The sequence below is a fragment of the Bidens hawaiensis genome, unplaced genomic scaffold, assembly GCF_021521415.1.
Source record: "Bidens hawaiensis isolate Kalapana, Puna unplaced genomic scaffold, B.hawaiensis_p1.1 tig00024641_1, whole genome shotgun sequence".
In the NCBI taxonomy this organism is placed as follows: Eukaryota; Viridiplantae; Streptophyta; class Magnoliopsida; order Asterales; family Asteraceae; genus Bidens; species Bidens hawaiensis.
Genome location: NW_027493899.1, coordinates 28,332 through 44,033, shown reverse-complemented (window position 1 = coordinate 44,033; position 15,702 = coordinate 28,332). Strand labels below are relative to the sequence as shown.

Sequence of the window (15,702 nt, the reverse complement as noted above, 5' to 3'; positions counted from 1 at the left end):
CACAATGGGTTAAAAATTAAGTTTAGGGGGTGTAATATAAAGATAATTCAAAGATATAATCTTCCTATCTAATAAATAAAGAACTTCTTAGACACGTGTCTCTTCCATGTTCAATATGCTATCCTTCTTGTGAAAGCTTCTCCTTGACAGCTTCCTCTTCACACTTTCTTTTTATACATATTCATATTTCAAATTTTAAACACTAATACATACTTCATGTCTGTCTGATTACTTCTCCATTCATCCTCCACATAACCACAATTTTGAGAAACCCTAAATAATAACCACCGCCGTCGGTCGCCTGTAGAAAGTTGAGGTTAACGACTCCTGCAATTCGATCTGTTTTCTTTCACAAGAAAAGGTAACAATCGAACCCTCTCTTTGATTGCTCATGCGTTTTTGTCGATTTTGCTATTTGAGTGTTTGGATATCGATTTTTTGGGGCTTTCACCCCCCTCTCTTTCTAATGGTTTTATCGATTTTGTGTTTTTGGAACAGAATCTGAGTTGGTCAACGATGCTTCATCTTCGGTATGTAATGTTATATATCCCTTATTAGCTTATCATAATATGTTAGATATGTATTAGATTAGGTGAAATTTGTGATGGTGTTGCCATTATGAGTGTTTTCTATAGGTTGAATATGTATTATATTTTGCCATTTTATGTTCTGCTCATGAAGAAACGTGGATCTACTCACTGGTAGCAGATCTACTTTCCTCGGGTTTTGATTGTACTATTTCACCGATGGTTCTTCTGGATCTGGGTTCTTCCACCTACAAAATGAACAGCGCCGTTAACTTACCCCTCCGAAAGGGACAGAGGGGTCCTCTTTGGGGTAACCCTCCGGCGTGAGAATAAGTATATGCAGGAGAAGATAATAATGTGACAGTAAGGGAATCTGGAGAGTATTGCTTAATAGCTGAATACTGTATATTACTCTGTATGATTGTGTGACTGTGTTTTTGTATATCTTTCCTTGTGGAGTTGATGCTGTATTTATAGTGCTAGGGTTTCCACTGATTGAGCTGAGACCAAATTAGGGTTTTGTTGGCCTCCTCCAATAGATTTGCGCCACGTGTCCTTGGAGACACCTGGTGCTTTTTCATTGGTTATAATCACGTGGTAACCCATGAGTCATGCTGAGCTGTCCACCTTTCATTTAGCAGCTGTCAACATCAGCATATCCTTATTCTTTAAAAAGATGCCTTCTGGAAGGTTGTCTGACGTGCACAATCAAGGTTGCCCTAATCCTGATTTGGATAAGGACGAGGTTGATTATGTGCATGTGTGATATGCGCCCATCCTGAGGATGCGCGAGGTCTTCTCTTTATTCTCACGCGCAGATATTTCATGCGCAGATGTGATACGCACAAGCATGTAATACGCGTCACGCGCGGATGCCCCACGCGCAGCTGCGCCATGCGCAACTGTGATATGGGTGGGCATGTATGATGCGCGAGCATGTGATATGCGCCGCGCGCGGATGCGCCACGCACGATGTGATATGCATAAGCATATATGATGCGTGAGCATGTGATACGCGCGAGCATATGTGATGCATGAGCATATGTGATGCGTGAGCATATGTGATGCTTGAGCATATGTGATATGTGCAAGCATGTGATGCTTGAGCATATGCGATATGCGCTGTGCGCGTAAGTTTTGGCTTTGTGCCTTGATAATATCTTTGATTTCTAATGTCTTGTATATATCTTGTGGGTTGACCCGCCCCGCTCGATGTTGAGGCGGGTACATACCTCTTCAAGCCCCCCCCAGTCTAATGTGTGTCTTATCTCGCGCGAGCGCGGTAAGATAGATATTAGACTTACTGATTTGGTCTTTTAATGGGGTTTTGTCGTTTTCTTGGTTGTTTCCATCGTTGCGCGAAGTTCTATCCATTTGGTTGAAACGAAGGGTCCAAACACGTGGTTGGTTGGTGGTGACGTGCGCCGGAAACGTGTCAGACGTTTCGTGTGCTCGAGGTGCTACAGTTGCCTTTCATGTCCCCTCGCACAGCTGTCTGGAACACGTGTCGCGCTCGCATTGGTTTGCACCTGCGAGTGGGGGCGCGTCTCTGCTCCGTGGCTGTTCCGTTACGTTTTCATGTCCCCTCAAACAGTGTCAAGGACACGTGCCGCGGCCACGTTGGCTTACAGCTGCGAGTGGGGGCGCGTGAAATCCGATCAGTTGCCAAATTTCTCTCTCCTGGGCCTATAAAAGCAGGCCCTTAGGAAATTTTTTATCTTCATCTTCATTGTTGCTAATTTTCGAATTTCTGCCTTTCATATTCTGATTTGAGTGTATTCATCGTTTTCGAATCTTCGATTATCTGCTGCTGCAGTTGTATGTCTGATAGTTCAGACTCCTCTAACCCCTCAATCACCTCTATTGCCTCTCGAAGACGCCGTGTGAAATCTGTGGTGATGTCGACATTGAAGCAAAAGGGCAAGGGGAAGAGGGTTGTTGAGACCACATCGGAGGAATTAGGGAGGACCAAGGCCACGAAAAGGTGGAATGAAATCCCCTGCAAATTGAGGCAGGCCGATCTCGACAGCCTCATCTCGTCACAGGGTTTTCTCCCTGTGTTTGGCTGCATGTTGCCTGTGGCTGGGCAAACGGCGGCGGACCCGCCTCCCGGCTATATTTCACTGTACACCCATTTTTTCACCCACTGCAACCTTCGTCTTCCGATGACAAGGTTTGTAGGCGCGGTGTTACGGTTTTTCGGGATTCATATATCCCAAGTCCATCCGTTTGGACTTGTGCGCATGACTCATTTCGAGTTCATGTGCAAATCACAGCGCGAGGAGCCCACCCCTCGGCGCTTTCAATTTTTCTACAAGCCCAAGATCCAAGATTCTTGGATCTCCTTTATTCCTCGCAGTCAGAAGGTTAAGTGCAGCACCGTGTCATTCAAGAGCCTTCATGACTGGTCTGAGAGGTTCTTCTACATCAGGGCTGGTGTAATCCCCATCCGCATGACGATGCGCGTGATCGATTATGCGCCCGCGGATGCGGATGTTATTAAGAACCCAACCGGCGCCTGGGTTAAGAAACTGACCGCCGAACCATCCCCCGCCAAGAAAATTCGCGAGGAGGCGCTGGTGGGGGTCGGCATGAGTAAGCTGTGGTCCAACAGCGCGCTTGAGCCCGTTATCCAAGTCGACGGGTTGTGTAAGTTTATTTCATTGCTTTATTTCTTTTTCTGCGCGAACACAATTCTTTTTGCTGATATCACTTGACTTGTTTTTGCGCAGTCACCAAGGATTATATCCACGCCGCTTATGATGATCAAGTGGAGGGTGGCTCCGTCGCGCTTGGCGCTGGGGAGGTTGGTTTCCCAGATCGCTTCGATGACATGTTCATCCCTGTGGATCTGGAATTTGACTTTGATAGCGACGCGCCTGGTAAGCCTTCGCACTTATGCTTATTCCTTTAGAATACCAAAGTTTATTAACAGTTCTGTTGCTTGTATTTGCAGATGCGCTCGAAAACTACGAGCTGGAGCTCGCGGAAGAGGAGGAGGAGGAAGAGGAGGCGCCCCTACTAAAGCGCAAAGCTAAGGGGAAATCTGGCGCAGGGGGCAGTAAGAAACAGAAGAAAGATGACACCCCTGTCGCTCATCCCCATGCTTAAACGAAGGGACCTGAGGAAACCCAGGTGTTTACCACCAAGGTTTCTTTAGCTTCCCTGCCTGTGAGAGTGGGCAGACCTCCTGTCCACTTGAGGTATGGTGGCGTGACCTCCTCCCTTCGCGCGGCTGAAGAGAGAAGCAGTGCCGCGCCTGCGACAGGTATACTTTGCTTACCCATAATCGTTCAATGAGGGCGATCCTGATTGAATTATTATTAAATCTTTTCGCATTTGAATGTTTGCAGGACCGGCGACGGTAGCAGATCAGCCGCAGGCGCAACAGGGTGCTGAGGCTGCGCCGGGGGCTGCTTCGAAGTCCCCTGTTCTACCCCTCAGAAAAGGGTAGAATGAACTTTATGGCGATGTTCGCCGCGCGAACAGAATTGCGCCAAGGTATGTTTGCGCATTTTTCTTCTGAATTTTTTGTTTTGATCAAGTCATAAACCATTTTTTGTTGTTGCTTTGTTCATAGGAGTTGTAGCTGGCGTACAAGCTGCTGGTGACACTCCTGGCGCCGTTCCCGGCGCCGTTGGTTCTGCTCCTGCTCCTGCTAGTGCTGAGTCTCCCCTTATTGGGATTACAAAGGAGCAGGAAGCCGTATTGCGCGCCGAACTGGCGGCGTCGAGACCTCCCTCGCCTCCTCCTACGCGCAGCCCTCTCCGCGAGACTGGTTTGGAGCCCTCCAGGTCGCAGGAGAAGAGGCCGATTGAAGAAGATGAGGAGGATGAGGGAGCTCAAGCTGAAGACTCCTTCGGAGTCCGTGCCAACCCTGCGATGCCACAAGACTTCGAAGCACAGACTTCTGGTGGGGCTGGCGCTGACTTTTCTGCTTCATCCCCGCATGTATGTTTTAATTTGTTGCTCCGCTGCGCGTACTTCCATATAAGTATGTTTTTATGACTTAGAACATTTCTTGTGTTTTGCAGGAAGGTGACCACGTTTATCGCCCGAGATGGAATATTAACGAAGACAGTTCCTTCCAATCCATGGGTGTATGCGAGGACTTCGGGGCTCATGCCGTGCCTCCTACTGAAAGGAGGTATCAGGAGGGGCGCACCCGCGCTGACTTGCTCAACGATCACATTTTCGCTGGGTCGGCTTTCTTTGCTGCCTCCCAAGAGCTTCATCGTGATTATATTAAAGTACGTGATGCTCTTGTGGAAGCCCAGCAAGAGGCTAAGGTGGCTGCCTGGAACCTTTCTGATGCTCGCGCACGAGCTGAGAAACTCCAGGCGGAGCTCAGCGAAAACCGAGCAAGTGCCAACACCGCCTTTATTAAGCGGGGGCATGAGCTCCAAGCTGCGCGGGAGAAGCAGCAGGTGGCGGAGGCCGAAGTTGCCAAGTACGCGCGGAGAGTGCATGTCTTGGAACTGCAGGTGGAGGCACGTGACCAAGCTATCGTCCAGAGTATCACTGAGAAATCATCACTGGAGAGTGAGGTTGCGCGCCTGAAGAAGGAGTTGGCGGCCGCGCAGGCCAATAGAGATGAGGCCTTGGCGACGGCAGCGTCTAGCCAGGAAGCACTTGATGCTGCGCAGGCGGAGAAAGAAAAAATTTTGGCGGCAGCAGCGTCTGATAAAGAGGAGCTAAAAAGACCAAGGAAACTGTTGAGTTATTAAACTCCCAGGCTCCTGCCCTCGAGACGTCTGTTGCTGGCCTCGCGCAGGATCGCCAATGGCTGGTGTCACAGGGCATGACTCGTTGCGCTTTGGCGATGAAATATTCTGCCGAGTTTCAGGCCCTTGTGATGGACTGCAATGCTGCCGCGCGCTTGGTGGGTCGAGCTGAAGGGTTTACGGATGGCTATGAATATGGCATGTTGAAGAAGAACCCATCCGAGTACCCTTACAAGAGTGACGCGGCCTGCGCGGATATGGCCGCGGTGGGGGAGAAGTATATGAATACTCCCATCCCCATCCTTGTGCAGGTACCTTGACCTTAATGAGTTTTTCTTGATTAATTTTCCAAGTGTTTTGTACTTAATACTTTTCTAATGATTTGTAGATAGCTGCGCTTGCTGACCAGCCCGACCTCAAAGAAGTTACTCGATGAATGCGAGAGGGCTGGTGGCGATGATGGTGGCACGGGGGATGTTGCCCCTGCCAGCGGCTCTGGCGCGGCGAAAGAATCTGCTCCTGACACCGTCGTGATAGAAGACTCCATTGAGGAGGAAGAACTTGACTATGGTCAGTTTGGAGATGAGGAGCGGGCCGCGCCAGATGCTGCGGGAGATGATGAGGGTGATGAAGTGGCTGACGTCGACGTGGAGACTTGAGAAGCCCTTCATCTTTCTAATTTTTTTTTTTTGTTTTTTGTTATACTTGTAATTTGTAACTCATCACACTTGTAAATTTCAATGCTATGGAATGAAATTTGTTTTCCCTTTTTCACATCTTGCGCATTTCCATTCATCTCTTCATGTTTGCTTGTATAGATATAAGATATGCTTGCACATTAAAATAAGAACAAGGTTGTAAGGAAATTATTTACTTAACCATAGTCCTATTTTGTAAGTGGTTTCGCAGTATCTTGTTTATGCCGACACGCGCGATGACTTTTCACTATTCCTTTTTTGCGCGTCGTTGTCGCGCGTTTTTTATATGGAATTATGAGTTTTAGCCATTACATGTCAGCATGTGTTACTCAGATATCCACTATGATTCCGCGCGCGACCTCGACCTGAGACCTTAACAACTATGATTTGGCATGTACTTTGCCTTAGTTGTGTTTAGGGATTTTTATGATCAGGCTGCGCGGGATGTAAGATGGATGTTTGTGAGTGTTTTGAGCTAAGGCTCTTTGTTTTGGGCTAAGGCCCTGACGTTTTTAGAGTTAAGACTCGTTAACGTGTTTGAGCTAAGGCTCGTAGGTTTGGGCTAAGGCCCTGTCGTTTTAGAGTTAAGACTCGTTAACGCGTTTGAGCTAAGGCTCGCGCATGTATGTTTTACTTCGTTTTATTTTGTTTTGAAGTCAATATAGTGTTGTCATATTGCTCCAAATTAATAAAGGAAGTGTGAAACATGTATGCAAAGGTAATAGAACAAATATTGGAAGATAGCGCGAATCATCATTCATGATGGCTTAAAAGCCTTGATTACATATTTGAATTTTTACATGAAGCATTTTCTAAGCTGTGCTGCATTCCACACGCGCGGTATCTTTTTTCCATTCAAATCTTTTAAAGTGTACGCGCCTTTCCCCAATTCTTCTGAGATTTGATAAGGTCCTTCCCAATTGGGGGACATTTTTCCTGGGGGTATTGCGCGGCTAGCTTTATTGTTTCGAAGGACAAAATCATTTTTCTTGAAGTGGCATTCTTTAACGCGCTGATTATAATACTTTTCCAGCTTTTTATTGTATTTGGCTTCATTGATGATAGCCGCTTCTCTGCGCCCTTCAAGCAAGTTGAGGTCCAATCTTCTTTCGCGCTCGTTATCAGTCTTGCTCATCATGAGTACCCTATGGGATGGGCATCCAATTTCTGCTGGGATCATAGCCTCTGTCCCATAGGTTAGGCTAAACGGGGATTCGCCATTGCTAGTTTTGCTTAATGTCCTGTGCGCCCACAGGACATTAGGTAACTCTTCGACCCAAGAATGGGATTCTCCCTCCAACCTTTTCTTCAACCCATTTAACAGACTTTGATTCGCGCGCTCCACTTGGCCATTCCCCTGAGGGTGGTAGACCGAAGTGAAGATTTGGTTGATGTGCAATTCTTTGAGCCAGCTGGATATCTTCCTGTCAGTGAATTGTTTGCCATTGTCGCTCACAATTTCCATAGGAAGGCCAAAACGGCAAATGATGTGGCTCCAGATAAATTGCTTCATCGCCTCAGCTGTGATTTTTGCTAGTGGCTTGGCCTCAACCCATTTTGTGAAATAGTCTACCGCCACTACCAAAAATTTCACTCGCCCTTGCGCTTGCGGCAGGGGCCCCACAATATCAATGGCCCATTTGTGGAAAGGCCATGCGGATGTCACTGGAATCAAGTTGTTCTTTGGCCGCATGGTGTTTGGCGCGTAGCTCTGACATGCCTTGCATTTTTGGATTTCTTTTAGCGCATCCAAGTACATGCCTGGCCAATAGTAGCCTGAGCTCATTGCCTTGGCAACCACCATGCGCGGGCCAGCGTGTATTCCGCAGATTCCTTCGTGAATCTCCCTAATCACATAGCTTGCTTCTTCAGCATCCAGGCATTTCATGAGCGGTCCAAGATAAGAGCGTCGATATAATGTACCATCAAGTAGTTCATAGTTCTGCGCCTTGTGTCTTATCTTTCTCACCTGTGCGCGATCGTCCGGTAACTTCCCCTCCTTCAGGAATTCCATTATTGGAGTTATCCAGGATGAAGGGGTTGTTTGAATTACAAGGACAGATTGCGTTTGCACTGACGGGTTGCTCATCACTTCCACTCTGACATCTTTGCCAAAGTGATCAAAATTAGTTGATGCCATCTTACTCAACGCGTCAGCGGACTTGTTAACGCTGCGCGAGATGTGTATGATTTTGAAGAAGTCAAACTGCTCAACGAGCTTTTTTGCCTGCTCTAGATATAGAGGCATGGTGTTCTCCTTGGCATCATAAAGGCCATTGACCTGTGCAGCTACCAAGTAAGAATCCACATGGGCCTCTAGCCTTTTAACTCCAAACTTGCGCGCAATGCGCAGACCAGCCAGCAGGGCTTCATACTCAGCCTCATTGTTGGTACTCTTGAAGTCCAACCTAATAGCATAAGTATATTCATGATTATCAGGGTCCACCAGTTTGAGGCCTGCGCCGGACCCTTCGCTGTTGGAGGCTCCATCAGTGAATAGCCTCCAAACATCTTCTTCATCATTTGCTCGCGGAGGGTCTACCTCGCGCTGAGCTTCTTTAATCTTTCCCTCTGGGATTTCCGTGATGAAATCCGCTAAAACTTGACCCTTTATTGCTGGACGGGGCTTGTAGGTGATCGTGTGTTCACCTAATTCCAGCGCCCACTTTGTCAGCCTTCCGGAGAGCGCGGGGCGTCGCAAGACTTGCTGGATGTTGTAACCTGTCAAAACTTCAATAGGATGACCATTGAAGTATCTATGAAGCTTGCGCGACGCGTGTTAGTGACAAAACTAACTTTTCCATGATGGAATAGCGCGTCTCAGGGTCTGTCAGCACCCGACTCACATAGTATATTGGCGTTTGGATCCCCTTGCGATCCACCAATAATACTGCGCCGATGGCGCGGTCTCCCGCTGACAAGTACAATGTAAGGGTTTCGCCAGGAAGTGGAGCTGTGAGCGCGGGCAGCTATATGAGACATTCTTTTATCTCACTGAAAGCTTGCTCAGCCTCAGGCGTCCACTTGAATTGGCTCTTCTTCAAGCAGTTCCTCAAAGTGTTAACGAATGGAGTAGATTTGCTGGCGTGGTTCGCTAGGAACCTGTTGATTGACACCAATCTACCATTCAGCTTCTGAACCTCTTTCATGGTGGATGGTGAAGGCATGTCAAGGATGGCTTCCACCTTTTCAGGGTTCACCTTGAAACCATCCTTAGTGACCATTACACCAAGAAATTTCCCCTCTTCCGCGCCGAAAGTACATTTGCTCGGGTTGAGCTTCATGTTGACTTCCGTTAAGCGCTGAAGAGTTTCCTCGATGTCTTTGAGCATTTGTCTCTCCTCCCTGCTCTTGATCACCAAATCATCAACGTAGACTTCTAGATTTCTTCCGATTTGTTCACTGAAAACCGAATCCATAAGTCTCTGATAAGTGGCGCCCGCATTCTTTAAACCAAAGGGCATTTTTGTGTAACAAAAAACACCCTTGTCGGTTCTGAAGGCAGTCTTGTCTTCGTCTTGTGGTGCCATTTGAATCTGGTGATAGCCTTTGTAGGCATCCAGGAAACATTTGAGCTTGAATGGCGCCACGGAGTCCACCTTTGCGTCGATGTTTGGGAGGGGGTAACAGTCTTTCGGACATGCTTTGTTGAGGTCCTTGAAGTCAATACACATCCTCCATGACCCGTTGCTTTTCTTTACCATCACAGGATTGGCTACCCACGTCTGGTATCGGATCGGGCGGATGATGTTTGCGCGCAACAGGTCCTCAACTTGCTCATTCATGGCCTTCGCCTTTTCATCCCCCATGATTCTCTTTTTCTGAGCAATTGGCTCCACCGACTTGAACGTGTTAAGAGAATGTTGCGCCAAGTCTCGCGGGACCCCAGTCATATCGGAGTGTTACCACGCGAAGACCGACATGTATTTTGTGAGCAACCTTTTCATTCTCAATCTCGTTTCGTCTGAAATGGTAGCGCCAATTGTGACCGTTTGCTCTGGGAATTTTGGGTTTAAAATCCACTTCTCTGGCACATTGTCCGCCATTGGAAGTTTCATTCTCCCTTCCCGCGGCGTACTTGTCATTGCGCACAAATGATCGCGGTAAACAAATGTTACGCCTGTTGGTGTAGGGAACCCCAATGCGCCGTGCGCTGGCGACGGTATAGCATTAAATTGGGCAATCGTTCCCCTACCCAGGATCATATTGTGGCATGACGTGGTGGGCAAGACCAAGAAGTTGACAACTTCGGCTCGCTTGTGCTCATCATCCCCCATAGTTAGTTCAAACTGAATTTGACCTAGGGGATGAATGATTTCATTTGAAACACCACAGATTGGTGCGTTCACAATTTCGAGCCGCGCTTGGTCCGCCGGGTCTAACTTTCTGAAACATTGCTCATACATAATGTCAGATTCGCTTCCAGTGTCCACCAGGACCTTTGACACTTCGTAATGAGCAATGTGTGTGGTGATGACGAGAGGGCTACTGATTGAAGGGCCTCCCCTGATTCTTGGGAAGATAACTTGCTGCTCGCGCCAATCTCCGTGGATTTGCGCGCTTCTCTTTTTTGACGTCTGCCCTTGTCGTCCCCCCTCAGCCACACAGATTCTTTTGTATTTCTTGCTGGCAGAGGCTCCTTCCGGTTGCTCATCTTCTATTCTTGGGTTTTTCACCAAGTGAGCCAGCCTGCCTGATTTTACATCCTTCTCGATCGCATCCTTTAAATGATGGCATGCGTCGGTGTTGTGGCCCGGGGACCTGTGAAATTCACAATATTTGCCACTGTTTTGCTGTCCCTTGTAGTGTAGTTGCTTGGGGGGCTTGAATTGGACATTCTCAGTACTTAACACCTGTGAAGGTGTTTTAGTGAGGGGAGTCCATATTCTTGGCAGAGGTCTGCTAGGATCTCTGCCGCCCTCCCTTTTGTCACCCTCCCCGCGATTACGAACATCTTTTTGGGGCTGGGGTGAGCTTGGTTGCGTTTGCTTTTCTGCGGAAGAAAAACTTGTTGGTTGCAACCTGGACCATACAGAGTTCTGTTTGGCCCTCTTCTCTTTGCTGCGCGGTGATTCAGCCTGATGCGCTCTTTCTCTTGCCCTATCTTGGGCAATCTGTTTTTCATTTCTCGCGAAGACTCGCGATGCTTCCATTAGTTTTGCCCAAGTGGTGGGCATACCATCTCTGCTTACGAGAGCTCGGCGGAGTTGATCACTGGGCGCGCCTTGTATAAAAGCCACGCGCAGGAGTTGCTCAGTTATACCCCCGATTGCCAAAGACTCCTGATTGAAACGAGTGATGTAGTCCTCAATCGTTTCATCATTCCTGCGCACGCAGTGCATGATGTCATCAGGATCGCGCGTGTGTCTGCGCTGCTGTACGAAGTGGGCTTGGAACTTTTCCAATAGTTCCTCGAACCCATCAATTTGCCCAGTCGGCAAGCTCTCGAACCAGACACGCACCGCGCCCGTAAGGCAGCGGGCAAACATGTGACACCATGTTGGCATCGTCCAGCTCTCTAGGTTTCCCGTGTTATAGAAACCTTGCAAAAAGTCATCTGGATCTGTTGTGCCATCATATTTGCCCAGACCACTTGGCATCTTGGTCTTGTGCTGGATGGGGGCCTTAGCTATGCGCTCAGTAAATTTTGAGTGCTTCACTAAGATGGCCGGCCTGTACGGCGTGGTTACGTCCACTTGCCCCCTCACTGGCGGGCTGTACGGCATGTGCAGATCCAGATCTGCTCTGGCTCCAGGCGCCATGTTCACAGGCGCGCGGAGTTGTGAGCCTCCTGCATGAGTATCTCGCGTCTTCCTCATGCTATGCACTTCTTCATCACTGAACTCAGTGTGTGCAGTGTGAACAGAATGTCCTTCTTCCGGCGCGCGCGGCCTTTTTGTAGTCTGCTTATCCAACGCTTGCCTTTGTGTTTGGTCGGCTAGCTTTTTCTGTTTGACCATTTCATTGTACTTTTCCTTTAGACGCCGCTGCTCGTTTATGAGCCATTCAATCGGATCATTTGTTTCTTCTTCTGGACCCATTGGTCCTTTCAGTTTCGCGCCGGCAATATTTTGTAACGTGAGATCGTCTGGAGGAGTTTCAGTCTGGCCGTGAGGGGTTGTGATGAAGGGACGGTTACTGGTGGTGCGCGTAGAATCACGCGGCACCCTCAGAAACTGCTGTCCCTCATTGACACCCTCACGTTCAATATCCTCCAGAGCTTGATCAGCGTTGCGAACGCCAGAAACCATGGTGATTGATTTTTTTTTATGTAGATCTGATGAGATCTGATTGCCGTTTGTAACAGTGGATGGCGCCAATGAAGAAACGTGGATCTACTCACTGGTAGCAGATCTACTTTCCTCGGGTTTTGATTGTACTATTTCACCGATGGTTCTTCTGGATCTGGGTTCTTCCACCTACAAAATGAACTGCGCCGTTAACTTACCCCTCAGAAAGGGACAGAGGGGTCCTCTTTGGGGTAACCCTCCGGCGTGAGAATAAGTATATGTAGGAGAAGATAATAATGTGAGAGTAAGGGAATCTGGAGAGTATTTCTTAATAGCTGAATACTGTATATTACTCTGTATGATTGTGTGACTGTGTTTTTGTATATCTTTCCTTGTGGAGTTGATGCTGTATTTATAGTGCTAGGGTTTCCACTGATTGAGCTGAGACCAAATTAGGGTTTTGTTGGCCTCCTCCAATAGATTTGCGCCACGTGTCCTTGGAGACACCTGGTGCTTTTTCATTGGTTATAATCACGTGGTAACCCATGAGTCATGCTGAGCTGTCAACATCAGCATATCCTTATTCCTTAAAAAGATGCCTTCTGGAAGGTTGTCTGACGTGCACAATCAAGGTTTGCCCTAATCCTGATTTGGATAAGGACGAGGTTGATTATGTGCATGTGTGATATGCGCCCATCCTGAGGATGCGCGAGGTCTTCTCTTTATTCTCACGCGCAGATATTTCATGCGCAGATGTGATACGCACAAGCATGTAATACGCGTCACGCGCGGATGCCCCACGCGCAGCTGCGCCATGCGCAACTGTGATATGGGTGGGCATGTATGATGCGCGAGCATGTGATATGCGCCGCGCGCGGATGCGCCACGCACGATGTGATATGCATAAGCATATATGATGCGTGAGCATGTGATACGCGCGAGCATATGTGATGCATGAGCATATGTGATGCGTGAGCATATGTGATGCTTGAGCATATGTGATATGTGCAAGCATGTGATGCTTGAGCATATGCGATATGCGCTGTGCGCGTAAGTTTTGGCTTTGTGCCTTGATAATATCTTTGATTTCTAATGTCTTGTATATATCTTGTGGGTTGACCCGCCCCGCTCGATGTTGAGGCGCTGTGTGGCTATAGTTCAAGTTCTACAAATAGATCATTTAAGCATTATTTTTAGTTTGGTCAAGCATATACATCTAAATCTCTAACAGAGCCATACATTTTAGTTTTAAGCGTTGAAGATTGACCATAACATGCACCTCAATTTGCAAAAGATTATTAATGTCCAATCATTGCTTCAGCAATACCTCAACTTACATAAGAGTAGTTGAGAACATTTACCATATTTGTTATTATTGTATATATCTTATCTGCTACTTGCAATGGTGTACCTTCTTAGTACGAAGGTACTAATAAATTGAATTAATCTATATTTGAATTCCCTGTTCATGCTTGTCATCTAGAAACATAATATTCACCTTCTGATGGAGTTGACTTATGAAAATGGTCAAACTATATTTGGGATGTTCACTTACAACTTTGTAAATTTGATTAAAAACCTTTCAAGTATTTTGGACAACTTTAACACGTATTTTAGAAAAGAAGAAAATGAGGTTCGCCATTTTCTAATTCAGTATCTTTTAAATTCATTTTATGTTAACATTTGTTTGTTTGACAAAAAGTATTTTTCATGTTTGTTTGTTTATTAGGTAAACGAACATAAAGAATTGCTCACGACGTATGGTTCATTTGTAGGCTTAATTATGGGTTAATGGTTAAACAACTAAGCTTATAACTAAAGGATGAAGGCCATTATAAAAAAAATTGTATGTTCGGTTCAGGGAGCTCCGATGGTCGACACCGCGTTCAGTGAAAAGAGGTTTGCGGGATTTAACAATATATTGACGAGTTGTGCTTAGGAGCATCACCATTTCGTGTGCGATTGTTTGAACTCTTTTAGAAGAATTATGATTGAAATATTGTAAAATATATGGACTTTTGAAGTATTTCAGGTATGTTTGATCTTCGGTTCAATGTCATGTGAATCGTTGGTGAATTTGAATGACCAAAATGCCCTTGCTTTTCCACTTGCAGGAAATAGTAACAGGGGAAGATGGGATGAATTCTGTGGCTCATAGATTACATTCTGCAACATTAAAAGTAAGTTTTCCTCTCAATGTTCAGTCGTCTTCATTTATGGTTTATTATGTTTTTTTAGGTTTTATATGAATGAACATAAAACAAACACGAACATTTTCACTTTAAAACGAACAAACAAAACACAAATATTTGTCTAGCTTGTCCGTTTTAAGTTCAATAAATGAGCATAAACATGTTCACTTTTTAACTAAACAAATATGAAAACAAATATTTGTTCGATAACTGTTCGTGTTCGTTTATTACAATGCGCTATTTCGTGTTCATTTGGTTTGTTTACAGACTCCACATGTCAATAAATGAACAAGAACATACTCACTTTTTAAACAAACAAATATGAACACAAATATTTGTTCGATTAACTTTTCATGTTCGTTTAAAGTTAATTGAACGAACACGAACAAGCGTTGTATCGTGTTCATTTGGTTCTTTATAGGGCTCCACATGTCACATTTAATCATGTGGATTATGTGATCAAGATTAATACATATTATCTGAGTGAAACATATTAAGTTTAAAATGTCTTAAACATTAGCTATTTATAAATTTGTAGCCACCAGGTGAGAGAAACATTATTGACTCTTTGGAGATGATGTAGTGGTTATCATTCAATGGGAGTTTCCTTTAGCTGAAAATAAGGCATTGGTTGACTGTTTTAAAGTTCATTGGTGAATCTTATAGTTGATTAAAGGTTCTCATTAGTTTTTGAAGTTTTCTTTTTAAAGTTTAAACTTGAAAAGACCTATAAGTGGAATTTAGTTATTCTGTCTGCTTTAGAGATGCAAAGTAGTTACGTCTTATCCTTCTGACATTCTGTTTGTCAAAGAATGCTTTACTATATTTTGTATGAGAAAATTTTGTTGGTTGAGGATGAAGAATTTTGTAGAAAGACCCCTTTCATGGTCTAATATGACATTCAATTTGTCAAAGTATGTTTTTACTATTTTTATGAGAAATGATTATAACACCACCAAGCTATACACCATCAACTTACTGAATTTTAACATTTTATATCTTCTCAAATGTGCCTTCTAATTTTTTTATATACTAATATCTTGGTGTTATGAGAGCGAGCTTCATATGACGGCAATAGAGTTATTGGTGTCTGTGACGTCAATAAAGTTATTGGTGTCTATGAATGACCGTATGTATGACAAAGTTGGATAAATGTATATGAATTTTTTTTGGTATGAAAAGGTGAACTTTCGGAATTGATTCCTTGCATTACAAAGCTTCATCTTTTATCTGTATATATGAACCGCCTTCAAGGAAAAATTAATTTTCTTTGCCTTCCATGCTTAGGAAAAAAACAATTCGCTTAACTCATGAATTCATGATATAACAAT

At 45.5% G+C, this 15,702-nt stretch overlaps 1 long non-coding RNA gene across 1 annotated transcript; it reads left to right on the top strand.

Moving 5' to 3' along the window:
- The first annotated feature begins 13,385 nt into the window (after positions 1-13,385).
- On the top strand, positions 13,386-15,478 carry LOC143569738 (uncharacterized). Its single transcript, XR_013141790.1, has 3 exons — positions 13,386-14,211; positions 14,294-14,359; positions 14,910-15,478. It is a non-coding gene; the product is annotated as an uncharacterized LOC143569738 (long non-coding RNA).
- Positions 15,479-15,702: the final 224 nt, after the last annotated feature.